Source organism: Trichomycterus rosablanca, chromosome 1 (genome assembly GCF_030014385.1).
Source record: "Trichomycterus rosablanca isolate fTriRos1 chromosome 1, fTriRos1.hap1, whole genome shotgun sequence".
NCBI classification, from domain to species: Eukaryota; Metazoa; Chordata; class Actinopteri; order Siluriformes; family Trichomycteridae; genus Trichomycterus; species Trichomycterus rosablanca.
In genome coordinates, this window is record NC_085988.1 from 47,075,589 (window position 1) to 47,093,305 (window position 17,717).

The following is a 17,717-nucleotide window of genomic DNA, read 5'->3' on the forward strand; positions in this document are numbered from 1 at the left end:
GCTTGCAAGGCCTCTTATGACATAAGTCCATCAGAGAAACCCTAGCAAGCTTGAGAAATGTGAATGGCTTGCCAAGAGTAATGAGCCAAAACTGAGCACCAATGTCGCAAAAAGCAAATTATTGTCATCATGTGACCTATCGAAACATAGAAGTTTAAAAATATATTTTACTATGAAAAATACAGTGTACTATTATTACTACTTAAGTTAGCATGGACTAGGAGGGCAGCACACCAGTACAGCAGGTAGTGCTGTAGTGCTGGAATGCTGCCCAGCAACATGTTTTGCTGGTTTTGCCTCTGGTCAATCTGAGGAGTTAAGCATACTCTTGTCATATTTGCATCAGTGTTCTCCAGGTACTTTGGTTTTTCCCACCTCTCAAAAACATGCAAGGTGAACTAGTGTTTGGTGGCCTGTCCAGGGTGTATTTCTGCATTGTCCTTGGTGTTACTGGGTAGCACTTAATTGACCGTAACCCTGACTAGGACATGTTTACTTAAGGCCTTAGCATCAACACATTTTAACATCATTCGAAGTCAGCTAGATTATGCCAAATTATGCAATGCACTAATGACCCTTAATTGTCAGTATATTGTGTAGTCATAGAATGTCAAAGCTTCGGCGCGTTAGTACATTTCTTTAGTCCATTAACGCTGGGATCCAGGTTTTGAATCCCCGTTGCTGCTATTGGGTGGACGGGCGTGTACAAACAGACTGTCTGTACAATCTATTCTATTGCATAGACTATGTCTATGCAGTGGATTAGAGCCCTGTCTGGGGTGTGTTTTACGCCCAGTGATTCTGAAAAATCGGACCCCCGTGACCCTGACCAGGCTAAATCTGAGGTAAAACATGAAAGTAAATAAATGACTGAATGAATAAGCTGGTTCCTTATACTGTAGATGTTTTATATCCTCACAAAGTGTGTTGTATTTGCCAACCCTTCTGCAAGTTTGTGCTTGCAACACAAATGTTTTCCAAGCAATGATCATGCTCTACGAGCAGTTTGTCAGCTCTGAGGGGACATTGTACAGACAAGTCCAAAGAGATAACTGATATCTGAACTGGTTAACCCTTCGTTTCAACCCATTTTGCATTCAGCTTGTGAGAGAAGCTGTTCTGCATGCACAAGTAGCATGATCAGATTTCATGCATCAGTATATATTGTGTACCAGTAAGTTGTTGCTGTGTGTTGTGATGACATCTTATAAGTCTGCACTTTTATTCTGTTGTGATTGGGCTGATCAGTTGGAATTGGGCTATGAAGGGTTGTGTGGTTTTAATATGCTTTATTAAGCTTAAATCTAGGGGTGTTTTAAAACTTGAATATTGAATATTATTGTCCACTGTTGTTTTCACATTGATACTTTTCTTCTTACTTTTCTCCCTGCTTATGTCTTCGGTCCTGATGCAACATTAATAGGGTTTAAAATGGGTTATACAACAGTTAGTTCCGACCTCACAAGAAGCGTTCTAACAGTGCTGATATTCGTGATAACAGCACGGCCTTTTCACACCACAACTGTATTACTCCGCTGACGCGTTGCCATTAACGACAAGCTTCATGCACACAAACGTGCACGCAGGCGACACAGACTCCCGATCGCGTTTTAGATCCGTTATCTGATATACAATCTAGCGCACTGTGTAGGGAACATAAATCAATTGTCTAATTCACTATCTAGTGCACTATGTAGGGAACATATATCCGTGATCTGATACACAATCTAGTGCACTATGTAGGGAACATTAATGTGTTTGTAACGCGAACAGTTAGCTTAATAGCCCAGTTAGCAGCTCCTAGAAGTTCTGTTATCATCCATAGCCTTTGGTGTGTGCGAGAGGTTTTTTTATTTCTTTTTTTCCCTTCGGAGGTTCTTGCTTTCTTCTTCTTCTTGTTCTTACCTCCCTGAAATGAGTTTTTGCAACTTGGGATGTTTGCTTTGTAGTGTTAAACTTTATATTCGTTGTGGAACTACTTTTTGGCGGAAGGTATTGTCAATATTAAAGCATATTTAATATGAAATTCAGGGCTTCTTAGATTTATTTTATTTTGCTGCAATCATTGGAACATGAGATGCTCACTCTTTAGTGAGGGCTGTTACTTAACTGGTAGGAGGAATGTAAACAATCCAGCCAGGGTTTATATCATGTTTATATAGACAGAACAATTAAATATTCACCACTTCATCTATAACTGTGAAATATATGGAAATTTTTTTGTTCCATTTTCATTAGCCATTTTATTTTCTTTCTTTATTTTGTAAAAACTCTTGTATAAAAGCAATAGAACACGAGAGGGAGTGTGTTATCGCAAATAACATCACGGCTGTGATTTGGTCGCAGGCACGAGCCGAAGGCAATAGAACTCGTGTTCTATTGCTTAATTAATAGTCAATGTTATAGAAGCCTTTATGCTCATATAGTTGTGTTCAAAATGATGTAGCGCATAGCGCATTTGTGTTCATGTTTAGGTGAGCTTGTAAAGTTGCCATCTTCGTTAAATGTGTTATGTTTAGTGACCTTCCTGTTCTGTTGGCTTGTAATAGCATAGTGGGAGGGATCTGCTTATGTCGGATCTGGTCTTTTTTTATGCTTTTGTAACTCAACAGCAATTCCTAATAAAGAGCTACAATTTAAAGAGCGAAGATGCTTTCTTCTCGCCGACGACGCAATGTAATAGTAAATTTACCTGATTTTTGTTAATTTTGCCATTGTTTGTTTATATGACATTGATCAGTGTTGTAGGTTATACCCTTATGGTTGGCGCTTATAAACAGAATGCAGTAGTACACTGAAACTCGATGTCAGTCAATTCTGGGAGTGGTGTTGAGTTTAAAAGACGTTGAGTTTTAAGGTGTTTTTTCTCATAAGGATGTATGGGAAACCTGTTAATGTGTTCCATGCTCCTGTAGAACTGCATATATTTTAGGCTAATGTTAAATAATGGGGCTGGTTTTGACACCTCTAAACTGAAAATAGCACAAACATAATATAACAAACACTGAAATACAATTGAAAAACAGTTAAATATAATAGAACCTGCTCTTATTGTTCTCTTATGCTTCTTAATTGTGGAGATGCTTGATCTTGGAATATTCCGTTCAGTAAAGGCGCATTCACATGAGAAGTGACAAAATAGCTTTTGCGCTGACTGTGCTGTTATTTCCCTTAGAGTGTGGCGGTGCACAAAGCTTGAGGTGACTTATTGTACTAAAACAATGAGCGAGGAATTTCATTAGTGTAGAGAACCTCATAAGCAGTAATAATTAGGAGAGGTTTAGTGTTCCTTTGGCGTTCTTTAATACATTGTCACGTTAAGTGTTTTAGACTGTCTCTAGCACCCCGAGCTATAACACAAATTTAAAAGTGAAATGGTGAGAAAAATCCAGCTAAACACAGTTATTCCACACAAATGCAGATTCATCTTTATATGCTCACTTTGATGAAGTTTTACTGCACCCCCAAGCCAAGCACTGAACAAAGTGGCAGTCGCACACTTTCAGGTTTAAACACGAATTTAAGGTGCATGTCGAGTTTAAGGGTACAAATTAGGAACTACCAAAAAATAGGAACCACCATTTAATGCCCTCTTTTGCCAGTTTTGCTACCATATTTATTGACCTGACCTCATATTAACCTTTCAAAAGCAACTAGTGTTGACCGCTTTCATTATTTCATGTTTTTTATTATACCAGAAAATGTGATCATACAAGTATATTCTTCAGGCTATTAGCAACCAATACAATAGTGTCTGCAAATGCTTTTTTGTCATCAAACCTTTTACTTCTTTGTGTAAAGCAAATGTGCAACAGCATTTGTTACCTCAGACTCAGGCCACAAACTGGTGACTGATTGGAGCATTTCTACTGGAATAACTCCATACTGTCATAGTCCAATTCTATTTTTACTTTATTTTAATAGTGACTGCCCAAACGTTTCTCAGAGAATCAATCTATTGTAGAATCCACTTCTTCCTGTCTTCTTAATGAACTGTATATAGATGTATCTAAATTCAGCCACTGCGTGAATGTAGACTCAGTGCTATAAATCTGTAATATTTTCCATTTTATCAGGAGCCCTTCTCCCACTGATGTAAAATTTCCAGTATAAACTTACAGGATGCATTAAGCCAATTGCATTGTTGGTGCTCGGCTTTGGGAGTTGGATCAGTTTCACACATGGTACAGCGATCTCCAAACCACCATGTTTAGATACCAGAGACTGGTATTAGGGAGTGTTCGGAAATGTGTTGAAAAATTGGCCCTGGCTCCAGATCAGAATTTAGGGTGTGAATAAAAAACAGGTGCCTTGTTACTTCAGACACTTTATTTAAAGGTGCATAATGGTTTTAATATCTCTGTTGGTTACAAGGTTAATGACAGCAGATCATGTTGTTTTATGTGCTGCAATCATTGGAACATGAGATGCTCACTCTTTAGTGAGGGCTGTTACTTAACTGGTAGGAGGAATGTAAACAATCCAGCCAGGGTTTATATCATGTTTATATAGTAAGAACAATTAAATATTCACCACTTCATCTATAACTGTGAAATATACAGTATGTAGACTGTATGGACATTTTTTTGTTCCATTTTCATTAGCCATTTTATCATGGGGTCATGGTGAGTCTGGTACACTGGACAGAGTGCCAATTCATTTCAGGGCTTTGGCCTAACCCTCTCCTCAGACAGAGCCAGTCATGTCTGTAGCTCTGTAGATGCACTGCAGAGATCTGAGTTTGAATCTAGCATAATAGACCTCTGCCCCACATGTGCACCTGTTTTACAATATTTACACAGGTAAAGTAGAAAGTTTCAATGAGGTTTATAAGTCAAGGTTTGCGCAGAAGGGTGCACACTAGCCCGCTACTGCAGATACCTGAGTTCTAATCTCAAATCGGACGGCACGGTGGCTAAATGGGTAGCACTGTTGCCTCACAGCAAGAAGGTCCTGGGTTCGATCCCCAGGTGGGGCAGTCCGGGTCCTTTCTGTGTGGCGTTTGCAGAACTGTGTTTGATATAACCTTGTGAACTGATGAACCTTGTGTAATGTGTAACTACCGTTCTTGTCATGAATGTAACCAAAAGTATGTAAAACATGACGTTAAAATCCTAATAAACAAACAAACATCTTATCTCAAATCTGCTATCAACCAACTTCATGCCTACATAGAAACAATTGGCTGTTTCTGTCAGGGAGGGATGGTTGAAGGGAGTCCTCACTGGTGCTGCAAATGCGGCCTCTACTGGCTGGTCAGATGCGCCTGCATAGAGATGGTGAAAAATGGAGAGCAGTGCGTGATTCTGCCCTCTGTGTTAACTCCGGCAGTAAAAAGAAGCGGTTGGACACCGCACATTTGTCGGAGAGGATGTGTGTTGTGTGTGAGTGGAGTAAAGATACATCTTGGTAAATGGATATCAGTAAATGCAAAAATAGTATTAATAAAAAATGGAATGTGCTTACTGTACTTTCTGTTTTTGCCCTGGTGTCATCACTGGTATTGCCAAAAAAATTCTCTTGTGACAGTATGCTTAATTGTCTTTGCTTACTTATTAAGTATTCATGGTGAAAACAAGCATGTACTTGTCTGAAAAGCCTTTGCTTTATCTTTCTGCCATGCATTTGGTGCTAAATCATTTTCAGCCTGGGAATGTTGCCCAAGGAAATGCATGTTCAACCTTTACAAAGCCAGGAACTTGAATCCATGCCACGCTACGTAACATTGAATGCTGGGAATCACAAGCCTGTGATAACCCTATTGTCGCAGATGTAATGTGATTAGGCTCCAAGGCGATTGGAAAGATAGTCATTCCCCAGCATATTAATCTGTCACATGCTTTTCACCCATTCTTACAAAGCCTTTTATATAATTCGATAGATAATCTGCTGTTCGGCAAGATGGTGAACTGCTGGCAGCCCTGAGCAAAGTCCTAAGGGTGTGGTATCAACCACATAATGGGATTGAGATATAAGGCCAGGGGAAGAATGGGGTTGGGCTATGACTTATAAAACAAAACAGTTGTGATGCAATTTGCCAGACTTTTTGGGCTGTGCCGTCTGATTTGCTGCTGGATGACTTGGCTGATGTTTGTTCTATGGTTTTCACATTTTGTTGTGATGAAACAGCAAGCTTAATGTTGCTTAGAGACAGCTACATGTAAGGATGTATAAAACATGTAGCTTGGAAATGCACCTTCTGGTGTTGTCTTTCTAGCCGAGCCAGAGTGAAACAATAGCTTGGACCCTTGCAGCGTCTCAGGTGTCGATCTCCCGTCGCTGCAGGAGCGGACTGGGCAATCAGAAACCTGAGAGGCTATTTCCCCTGCCTACACACGTTTAGGGAGTGATCAGAGAGAATAATAAATATACAAAAGGAAAGAGAAAATGGAACAAATAAACAAGGGGAAATAAAAACATGCTCCCTGGTGTGTGTTGCTCCTCAAGTGAATTTACAGTTGTGAAATCAGTTCTGGAGCCTTTTGAATTTTGTCTTGAAGCTTTGGGCCATGGTGAAGAAAATATTTTGAGAGAGGGGAAAGCATGTGGAATTATTTAACTTCCTGTGGCCTTGTTCCATGAAACATGACTTTTATTTCAGCTAGGCCTGCATTACATCCCCAGTGTCACAACTACTCAGTCAAGTAAGGAACAAAGTAGCGTTATGGCTTTTTTATTGTATCTAGGCATGCAAATTTTGACAAATTATTTCAGATGATAACCATCTGACATTAGTCAATGGTTAACCAATAACCGCCAAGCTTATAGCAGCATCATTTCTGTCATATTAACAAGGCTTTAGGTTTTCACTGAATTAATAAAACATTCTACCATAGTGATGTAGAGCTCTAACATTAACCTACAGTACATTTACATTTTCGGCATTTAGCAGACGCTTTTATCCGAAGCGACTTACAGTACTGTGATTGTACACTGTCTAAACAATTGAGGGTTAGTGGGATTCAAGCCACTAACACACCACCACCATGTCAGTGTCACTGCAGTGCTGAGAATGATCCACCACCTAAATAATACCTGCTCTGTGGTGGTCCTGTGGGGGTCCTGACCATTGAAGAACAGGGTGAAAGCAGGCTAAAACAATATGTAGAGAAACTGATGGACTACAGTCAGTAATTGTAGAACTACAAAGTGCTTCCATATGGTAAGTGGAGCTGATAAAATGGACAGTGAGTGTAGAAACAAGGAGGTGGTTTTAATGTTATGGCTGATCAGTGTATTTCACATCAGCAGACAGGTTGTGTTAAAGTGATGTTCAGATACTACAGTTCTGGCAGTAATCATGACTGAGCATGAGTAGCACTGTCGCCTCACAACAAGAAGGTCCTGGGTTCAATCCCCAGGTGGAGCAGTCCAGGTCCTTTCTGTGTGGAGTCTGTGTGGAAGCTCCATTTACCTCCCACAGTCCAAAGACATGCAAGTGAGGTGAATTAGAGATACAAAATCGTCCGTGACTGTGTTTGACATTAAAACTAGAACTGATGAATCTTGTGTAACCAGTAATTACCATTCCTGTCATGAATGTAACCATGTAAAGTGTGTAAAACATGACGTTAAAATCCTAATAAATAAATAAATAAATAGCAGCTGGGTGGGGGGGCAGTTACTTTTTCACATTCCAGTTACACAGGCCAGGCACATTTAAAAATGGCTTCTTTGCAGGTGAGTATCAATGTGAAAAACAGTCCAACAATCAATTTTTAGAAACCGCCGGGTCATGCTCTTTCAAATGTTTATCTTTGGCAGGTGTCTACTGTATAATTACTACTCTTTAAACTAGGTCACGCTCATCATCTGACATAACTCAGAAAGAACAGCATACAGTTGCCGTATATTAAATTAGATAGACAGTTGTTGAACATGTGCTGAAGAAATTGCAATCAGATATAATTGAATTAGGAGGTTAGAATGAGGGGGTGAAAAACTAACATTCTGAAATGTATCCAGGCCATAGCTAAAGCAACTTTTTTTCAGTGAATACTTATAGGCTTTACATATCTGAAGTCTTATGCATTTTTAGTTGTAAAAGAAATAAGTAACAAAAGTAGCAGCCTGTTTTAAAGATTGTCATCTGGGGGTGAGGCTGGCTGACTGAAACAGTTTGGACAGTGTATTTCCATTTAAAAACCTCAAATTAAATACGTTTTCGGGTTTCAATATTGTTTCCTCTGAGAATTACAAATGAGGTGGCACTGTCTGACACAATTGTTAATGTGAAGTGCAGGGGTGGAAAAGAATGGAAAGTTAATCCAGTTGCCTGAGGCAGCTGCCTTGGGAACGTCTTTGTATTAAGTTGGGATGTGTTGTAACCAGTGATTTGTTAATTCTCCTGAATTTTTATTTAACTGATAAAAGTACAAAGAAAAGATCCCCAATGCTTGTCTTGATTGTCTGGTTTTCTAAAGTTCTCCTGAGCCCACGTGGCTATATTCATCCCTGTAGCATGATAGATTCTCATGCAGTGCTATCTAAAGGCTTGAAGGTCACTCACATTTAACAGTGGTTTCCGTTCATGACCTACAAGGACTACGATCTCTCCAGATTCTCTTAATTCTTTTCACAATGTACAGTAGTAGATGGTAAAAGACCTTAATTAATCTGGGCAGAAACCTTTTGAACTGGTTGACTTCTCTCATGAAATTTGGTACAAAGTGGGGAGCACAAAATTACAGATTCTTTATTTTATTAGATGTTACAAAATGTCCCAAGATTTTTGCAAATGTGGTTTGTACATACATTTTTAAACAGTAAAAGACAAAGACATTTGATCATATAACATAGACACAGATCAGCCATAACATTAAAACCATTTCCTTGTTTCTACACTCACTGTCCATTTTATCAGCTCCACTTATCATATAGAAGCTCTTTGTAGTTCTACAATTACTGACTGTAGTCCTTCTGTTTCTCTGCATGCTTTGTTAGCCCCCTTTCATGCTGTTCTTCAATGGTCAGGACTCTGCCAGGACCACTACAGAGTAGGTATTATTTAGATGGTGGATGATTCTCAGCACTGCAGTGACACTGACATGGTGGTGGTGTGTTAGTGTGTGTTGTGCTGGTATGAGTGGATATGACACAGCAGCGCTGCTGGAGTTTTTAAACACCTCACTGTCACTGCTGGACTGCTGGACAAAAATATCCAGCCAACAGCGCCCCGTGGGCAGCGTCCTGTGACCACTGATGAAGGTCTAGAAGATGACCAACTCAAACAGCAGCAATAGATGAGCGATCGTCTCTGACTTTACATCTACAAGGTGGACCAACTAGGTAGGAGTGTCCAATAGAGTGGACAGTGAGTGGACACGGACACAGCACAGTGAGTGCTGAAAACTCCAGCAGCGCTGCTGTGTCTGATCAACTCATACCAGCACAACAAACACTAACACACCACCACCATGTCAGTGTCACTCCAGTGCTGAAAATGATCCACCACCCAAATAATACCTACTCTGTGGTGGTCCTGACCATTGAAGAACAGGGTGAAAGCAGGCTAAAAATGTATGTAGAGTAACAGATGGACTACAGTCAGTAATTGTAGAATTACAAAGTGCTTCTATATGGACAGTGAGTGTAGAAACAAGGAGGTGGTTTTTATGTTATGGCTGATCAGTGTAATATATAACAGACGCTTAGATTTCTTTGAAGTGGTAAAATGCTTACAGCTTTACATATATCTCTTCAAGGCAGTAAATCTTCAACAAAATGTGGTACAACCTACAGATGTACCTATTGAGTAAATATCATGGATGAGAATTAATCATTGATCAAAAAGATGGAAAGTGAGATGGCTTGCTACCAAAACAACGTAGATGAGCTTGTAGCGACCATATAGATTCTGAATGCAGGGTTTCATCTGTGGTTGAATCAATAAGTAAACAACTAAAACTAAAATTCTACCAAATCTAACTGTAAGGATGCACTTTTAAAGTGCACAAGTTATACATACAAATAAAAATAGCCATCACGCTAACATACAGTGGGGCCAAAAAGTATTTAGTCAGCCACTGATTGTGCAAGTTCTCCTACTTAGAGAGATGAGAGAGGTCTGTAATTTTCATCATAGGTACACTTCAACTATGAGAGACAAAATGAGAAAAAAAATCCAGGAAATCACATTGTAGGATTTTTAAAGAATTTTTTTGTAAATTATGGTGGAAAATAAGTATTTGGTCAAAAACAAAAGTTCAACTCAATACTTTGTAACATAACCTTTGTTGGCAATGACAGAGGTCAAACGTTTCCTATAAGTCTTCACCAGGTTTGCACACACTGTAGCTGGTATTTTGGCCCATTCCTCCATGCAGATCTCCTCTAGAGCAGTGATGTTTTGGGGCTGTCGCTGGGCAACACGGACTTTCAACTCCCTCCACAAATTTTCTATGGGGTTGAGGTCTGGAGACTGGCTAGGCCACTCCAGGACCTTGAAATGCTTTTTACGGAGCCACTCCTTCGTTGCCCGAGCGGTGTGTTTGGGATCATTGTCATGCTGGAAGACCCAGCCACGTTCCATCTTCAATGCTTTCACTGCCCCGTTCTTTCTTCCCTTAACACGGATCAGTCGTCCTGTCCCCATTGCAGAAAAACAGCCCCAAAGCATGATGTTTCCACCCCCATGCTTCACAGTAGGTATGGTGTTCTTGGGATGCAACTCAGCATTCTTCTTCCTCCAAACACGACGAGTTGAGTTTTTACCAAAAAGTTCCATTTTGGTTTCATCTGACCACATGATATTCTCCCAATCCTCTTCTGGATCATCCATATGCTCTCTGGCAAACTTTAGACGGGCCTGGACATGTACTGGCTTAAGCAGGGGGACACGCCTGGCACTGCAGGATTTGAGTCCCTCTCGGCGTAGTGTGTTACTGATGGTAGCCTTTGTTACTTTGGTCCCAGCTCTCTGCAGGTCATTCATCAGGTCCCTCTGTGTAGTTCTGGGATTTTTGCTCATTGTTCTCATGATCATTTTGACCCCACGGGATGAGATCTTGCGTGGGGCACCAGATCGAGAGAGATTATCAATGGTCTTGTATGTCTTCCATTTTCTTACAATTGCTCCCACAGTTGATTTATTCACACCAACCTGCTTGCCTATTGTAGATTCACTCTTCCCAGCCTGGTGCAGGTCTACAATTTTCTTCCTGGTGTCCTTCGACAGCTCTTTGGTCTTGGCCATGGTTGAGTTTGGAGTCTGACTGTTTGAGGCTGTGGACAGGTGTCTTTTATACAGATAACGAGGTCAAACAGGTGCCATTAATACAGGTAACGAGTGGAGGACAGAAGAGCTTCTTAAAGAAGAAGTTACAGGTCTGTGAGAGCCAGAAATCTTGCTTGTTTGTGGGTGACCAAATACTTATTTTCCACCATAATTTACAAATAAATTCTTTAAAAATCCTACAAATGTGATTACCTGGATTTTGTTTTCTCATTTTGTCTATCATAGTTGAAGTGTACCTATGATGAAAATTACAGACCTCTCTCATCTTTCTAAGTAGGAGAACTTGCACAATCAGTGGCTGACTAAATACTTTTTGGCCCCACTGTATCCTATTCACCATTACTGCAGTAAGTCAATAGACAGAGAAACATTATGAATATTTGGACATGTAAAACACTGATTTTGGGTACAGGGTAGCCATGAATCAGAATGAGGCTATCATGGGAGAGCTTTTGGTCAGCATTATTTTGACTTTTCTACCTGCATATCTTCAGTGTGCTATGGCTTCCCAGCTCTGAGGAAAAAAAGAGCTGTGGGCTGTGGCTTTGATGTGGAGCAGACACAAACACACACACACACACACACACAGATACACAAACGTACTGCTGAAGTTTTTTACAGGAAAAGGGAAAGTATAGGTGCCAAGGGAGGGGACAAGCCCGTCTTAATCACGTTTCCATCTGTTTAACTCTGATGGGAAAAAGACAGAGACGATGTTGCAAAGTATGACCAGTGAGAGTGACGTTATTTAATTTACAGATGTAGACTAAGTAGCAGCATTCTGACACAAGGGTGGGGAAGGATATGTACAAAGATCCAGTTCCAACATGCAGGAATGACCGAGATAAGTCACAAGTGGTCAAGACAGTACAAGTCTATTCACTGCACTACATCTACACTAAACTACAGTCCCAGGGTTTCTGGAGGAACTGCTATTGTGTAACTTTGCACTAATTTGTTCGGGATTTAAAAGGACTTCTTTTGTTGCACCTAGTGGTTAGCTCATGAGGAAGGAACAGTTTGTTCAGTTTTTATGTTCTATACCTGTTTTACAAGTGATTTTGTGCTGGATTATACACCGATAAGGCATAACATTAAAACCACCTCCTTGTTTCTACACTCACTGTCCATTTTATCAGCTCCACTTACCATATAGAAGCATATTGTAGTTCTACAATTATTGACTGTAGTCCATCTGTTTCTCTACATGCTTTGTTAGCCCCCTTTCATGCTGTTCTTCAATGGTCAGGACTCTCCCAGGACCACCACAGTGCAGGTATTATTTAGGTGGTGGATCATTCTCAGCACTGCAGTGACAATGACATGGTGGTGGTGTGTTAGGGTATGTTGTGCTGGTATGAGTGGATCAGACTCAGACAGTTTTTAAATACTCACTGTCCCCTCTATTAGACACTCCTACCTAGTTGGTCCACCTTGTAGATGTAAAGTCAGAGACGATCGCTCATCTATTGCTGCTGTTTGAGTTGGTCATCTTCTAGACCTTCATCAGTGGTCACAGGACGCTGCCCACGGGGCGCTGTTGGCTGGATATTTTTGGTTGGTGGACTATTCTCAGTCCAGCAGTGACAGTGAGGTGTTTAAAAACTCCAGCAGTGCTGCTGTGTCTGATCCACTCATACCAGCACAACACACACTAACACAACACCACCATGTCAGTGTCACTGCAGTGCTGAGAATGACCCACCACCCAAATAATACCTATAATAATACCTATAATGGTCCTGTGGGGGTTCTGACCATTGAAGAACATCATGAAAGGGGGCTAACAAAGCATGCAGAGAAACTGATGGACTACAGTCAGTAATTGTAGAACTACATAGTGCTTCTATATGGTAAGTGGAGCTGATAAAATGGACAGTGAGTGTAGAAACAAGGAGGTGGTTTTAATGTTCTGGCTCATCAGTGTATATTATAGAACTGCATGGTTAAGTGAAGCTTGTTTGTTCAGCATGTTGTTCAGTACCTTGATGTGGTTGTAGTTTGCTCTCAAAATCTGACTGAAATCAACACTTCTTTCAATGTTTTATCCATCTGGGCAAGATTTGCCTGGGAAACCTAGTAATAAGGCTTATCACAAGGCCTATGGTTTAAAACTGGTCAAAAGGTGGAACTAATCAACTATATAGGCATCGAAAAGCTTGGGACAATATAGAAAAAATGGCTTTCCTACTAATTTTATATTAAACTGGGAAGGGAATTGTAATAGGTTAAATATTTATGGGGTGGCATGGTGGCCAAATGGGTAGCACTGTCGCCTCACAGCAAGAAGGTCCTGGGTTCGATCCCCAGGTGGGGCGGTCCGGGTCCTTTCTGTGTGGAGTTTGCATGTTCTCCCCTTGTCTGCATGGGTTTCCTGCGGGAGCTCCGATTTCCTCCTACAGTCCAAAGACATGCAAGTGAGGTGTAGCGTATAATATGTTAGTGGATTAAATTAGTCAGTTCTGTTCTAATACCAACCCTCCAGGTCTAGCATCAATGCACAGGAGCCTGTCCTAACTGTGCTTTGTAATAAGGTATTTCCTGGTGGAGACAGTGACTACCTAGCTATAATTACTTGCTTGAAACAGAAGATCTTTTTCAGACCTTAATCTTCATCACATACCAAAGATTTGAGCTCAAAGTGTTTAGACGTCTGTATTGCAAAAGACATTGCAATAGTACCGAATAAAAAAAAGAAATGCATGCCGTGCAGCCTTGATGGGTGCTGGCATTCTCTGACTCTGTTTTACTTTTGCCAGATCCTGAGTTAGTTTGTTGTTGTTTGCGCACAGATAAATCTTAAGGAAAATCTTTGCCTGTTTTTTCCATCTCAGACCAAAGCGCCTGACATTCCTCACAGTGTTTCCTCCACATCACTCTACAGGTCTGTTAGGCACATTAAACACAGCTCACAATTGAAAAGCCTTCTGTGTAGCTCTGCACTTTTGTGCAGTATTTAGGAATAAAGTCTGCTCCCCACTACGTTTTGATTTAAATGATTTAACTTAAAGGGGTTTGCACTTACCTCAGACTACTTTGGGCCTCATAATACAAGGCCAAGCTGGAAGGATTGCACATGTATGTTTTTCATTTTTTCTTGATCTGTTTCTCTGACACACAGTAAATCTGTACTGCTTGCATGCATTTTACAGAACTGGGATCTATTAGCTCCACAGCCTGCTTGAGATTTGTTTGGATGAATCAGCACTACCCAGCACTGAAAGACACATCTACTTTGTCTGTAAATCTGAGACCAATAGAATAGAAGTAGGCAAAGGATGAAAAAGCATTTTTTGTTTGGGTTTTATTATGCACATTTTACCCACTATAACAGTCATTTATATTTTCTTTATGCATTGTCTCCCCATTTTCTCCGTTTTTAGCGTGTCCAATTGCCCGATTGCATTCTTCCTCTCCACCATTGCCGATCCCTGCTCTGATTTGAGATGAACGAAGCTAACCCACGCCCCCTCCGACACGTGGGCAGCATGCCGTATGCATCTTATCACCTACACTTTAATGAGTGCAGTGCAGCTCAGCGTTGTGTACGGAGAGACACACCCTGAGAGCACTCTTTTCTCATCTCTGTGCAGGCGCCATCGATCAGCCAGCAGAGGTCGTGATTGCACCAGTCATGAGAGAGAGACCCCATCCGGCTTAGTCCCGCCCATCTGAACAACAGGCCAATCGTTGTTCATGTGGCCGCTCAGCCTCAGCCGGCAAGGCAGAGCTGAGATTTGATACGATGTATTCGAGATCCAGCTCTGGTTCCAGCGTGTGTTTTTACCGCTGCGCCACCTGAGCGGCCTATAACAGTCATTTTAAGTCACACCCTTGATTAATTTAAAAATGGTCATAAATTTTTAATTAAATTTAAGTTAAATTGGCTCGGACTTCTTTTTTTTTTTTTTTTTTTTTACAAACAAACGTTATTTTGGCTTTGTGTTTGGTATTGGGCAGCATGGTGGCTTGGTGGGTAGCACTGTCGCCTCACAGCAAGAAGGTCCTGGGTTTGATTTCCAGGTGGAGTGGTCTAGGTCCTTTCTTTCTGTCTGTGTGGGTTTCCTCTGGAAGCTCCAGTTTCCTCCCACAGTCCAAAGACATGCAAGTGGGGTGAATTTGAGATACAAAATTGTTTGTGACTGTGTTTGACATTAAACTTGAATCGATGAATCATGTGTAACCTGTAACTACCTGTCATGAATGTAACAATAACATCAAAATCCTAATACATAAATAAATTGTGTTAGGGCTGTTGTTTCGTGGTCAGTAAGATCAAAATCACCTCTAATATATCCAGATACATTTAAACATTCATGTTTCGATTGGGGATTTTCTTTAGACGACATGTAATTCCCCAGTACCTTTTGCAGAGATGCAGCATAATACCATAATGCCCCAATCTCCTGATTTCACTGTGGGTGTGGTGTTTCTTGGATAATACACAAACTCTTATCATTTTTGTTTGTTTAAGTGCTTGGTTATTGAACCAGGGATAGTTTCTGGTTTTGGTTATGCCTCAGTCATTTTTCTAATGTAAGTGTTGATAATTTTGTCCCTGGAAACCTTATAAAGCTCCTGTTACCTACACCTTGATATATACTTGTTGCATGAAGTCTTCCTTACCAGTGGCAACTTACTTTGTAATAAAATCTGATGCAGTTTGCACAAGAATATTTATGCAGCATTGATATCTCTGTTCTTAATTTATTATTTTATGTAACCTTACCCACAACTACTCTGATCAGCTTTAAAACCACCTACAGGTGAGGTGAATAACTTTGATTTTCTCGTTACAATAGCACCTGTCAAGGGGTGGGATATATTAGGCAGCAAGTAACAGTCAGTGTCAAAGCATCTTTGACCAAATTTGACAAGGACCAAATTGTGATGGCTAGATGACTGGGTTAGAGCATCTCCAAAAAGCCTGCTCTTTTAAGGTGGTTAATACCTTCCAAAAGTGGTCCAATTGAAGTACAATCAGTGACCGTGGGTATCCAAGGCACATTTCTTATTTCAAGCCCTCTTGGTTGGATACCATAGAAGAGCTACTGTAGCACATACTGCTGAAAAAAGTTAATGCTGACTGATAGAAAAGTGAAGGAACACACAGTGCATTGCAGCTAGCCACATCAAAGTGCCCATGCTGACATTGGATTTTTATCCAAAGCAACTGACAACTGTGACGCTACACAATCCAAACAATTGGGGTTAAGGTTTTTTTTTCTAATTGGCCCATCAATGGCAACCTGGCAGTAGTGAGGCTTGAACCTTCTGAATACTAGTCCAGTACCTTAACCAATAAGCTACCACTGCCCCTGTCCATTGTCGAAAGTGCCAACATTAGGACAGCCAATTCTGGAGTCATTTGAGGAAAAGTGTTGTTCAAGGTGTTGACTTGGCCTCGGAATTCCCCACATCTTAATCACATCAAGCATCTGTGGGATGTGCTAGACAAACAAGTTTGATCCATGGAGGGTTTACTTTGCATCTCACAGGACTTAAAGGATCTGCTGCTAGCGTCTTGGTGCCAGATACCACAGCACATTTTCAGAGGTCTTGTGGAGGTCATGCCTTGACAGGTCAGAGCTGTTTTGTTGTCACAACAGGGACAATATTAGGCAGGAGGTTTTAATGTTATGGCTGATCAGTGTATATAATAATTGTGACTCGTGTATGTTAGTACCGGGATTTAGTTATACCTTGAACAGCAAGCAAACTGTAATAACAAAAGTACCTACTACTAATCTCTTACAAATGTTCACCTTCAGTATGCACATTTGGTCTATTACGACCTATACTTTTAGTTTACCAAGAGAGTGAGTTTTCAAGAATGGGACCATTCCCATATATTCCTGCAAGTATTTGGGATGGAGCTCCACACTTCATATTATGAAAATAGGGGTGACTGTTTTTTTTTTTTTTTTTGCATAATGCAACACTTGACCTCCTTAAATACAAGATTTTATGCTCATGCTTGTTTATATGGAACATCCATTTTTAAATTGAGTAAAAATCACAGGGCCCTGCATACTCAGTACTTATTTAGATATTTAACAATGCTCGTGGTTTAGGGGACTGTAAAATCTGAGGAGATTTTAGACACACCCTCATATTGGTTTTTGACCATGCCTGTTTAGAACCCATTTGCCTTCGAGAATAAGGAACACAAAGGCATTTTTGCTTGAGCAAATTAGAACCATGCATGCGATACAACTAACATTAACAAACTCAGATACACAATGACTATTTTTAAAGTATATTTCAGTTTAAAAAAAGAAAACTCTGCATAGTCGTCATTTAGAGACGTGAAAAGATAAAAACTCAATTAAGTAAGTTCAATTATAATAAAGAACTATGAAGCCAATACAAGTGGCTCCAGGATGAGGAGACTTGCTATCTAAAATGCAAACCCAGTCTCAGTAATGCTGTATTTTTCTATTGTTTTATTGTTAGAACTTATTTTGGGAAACAAAAATTC

The 17,717-nt window shown here is 40.4% G+C and overlaps 1 protein-coding gene across 1 annotated transcript in view; it reads left to right on the forward strand.

Moving 5' to 3' along the window:
- snx33 (sorting nexin 33) overlaps positions 1-17,717 on the forward strand; it is a 31,997-nt gene that overhangs the window by 3,256 nt on the left and 11,024 nt on the right. The window lies entirely within an intron of this gene.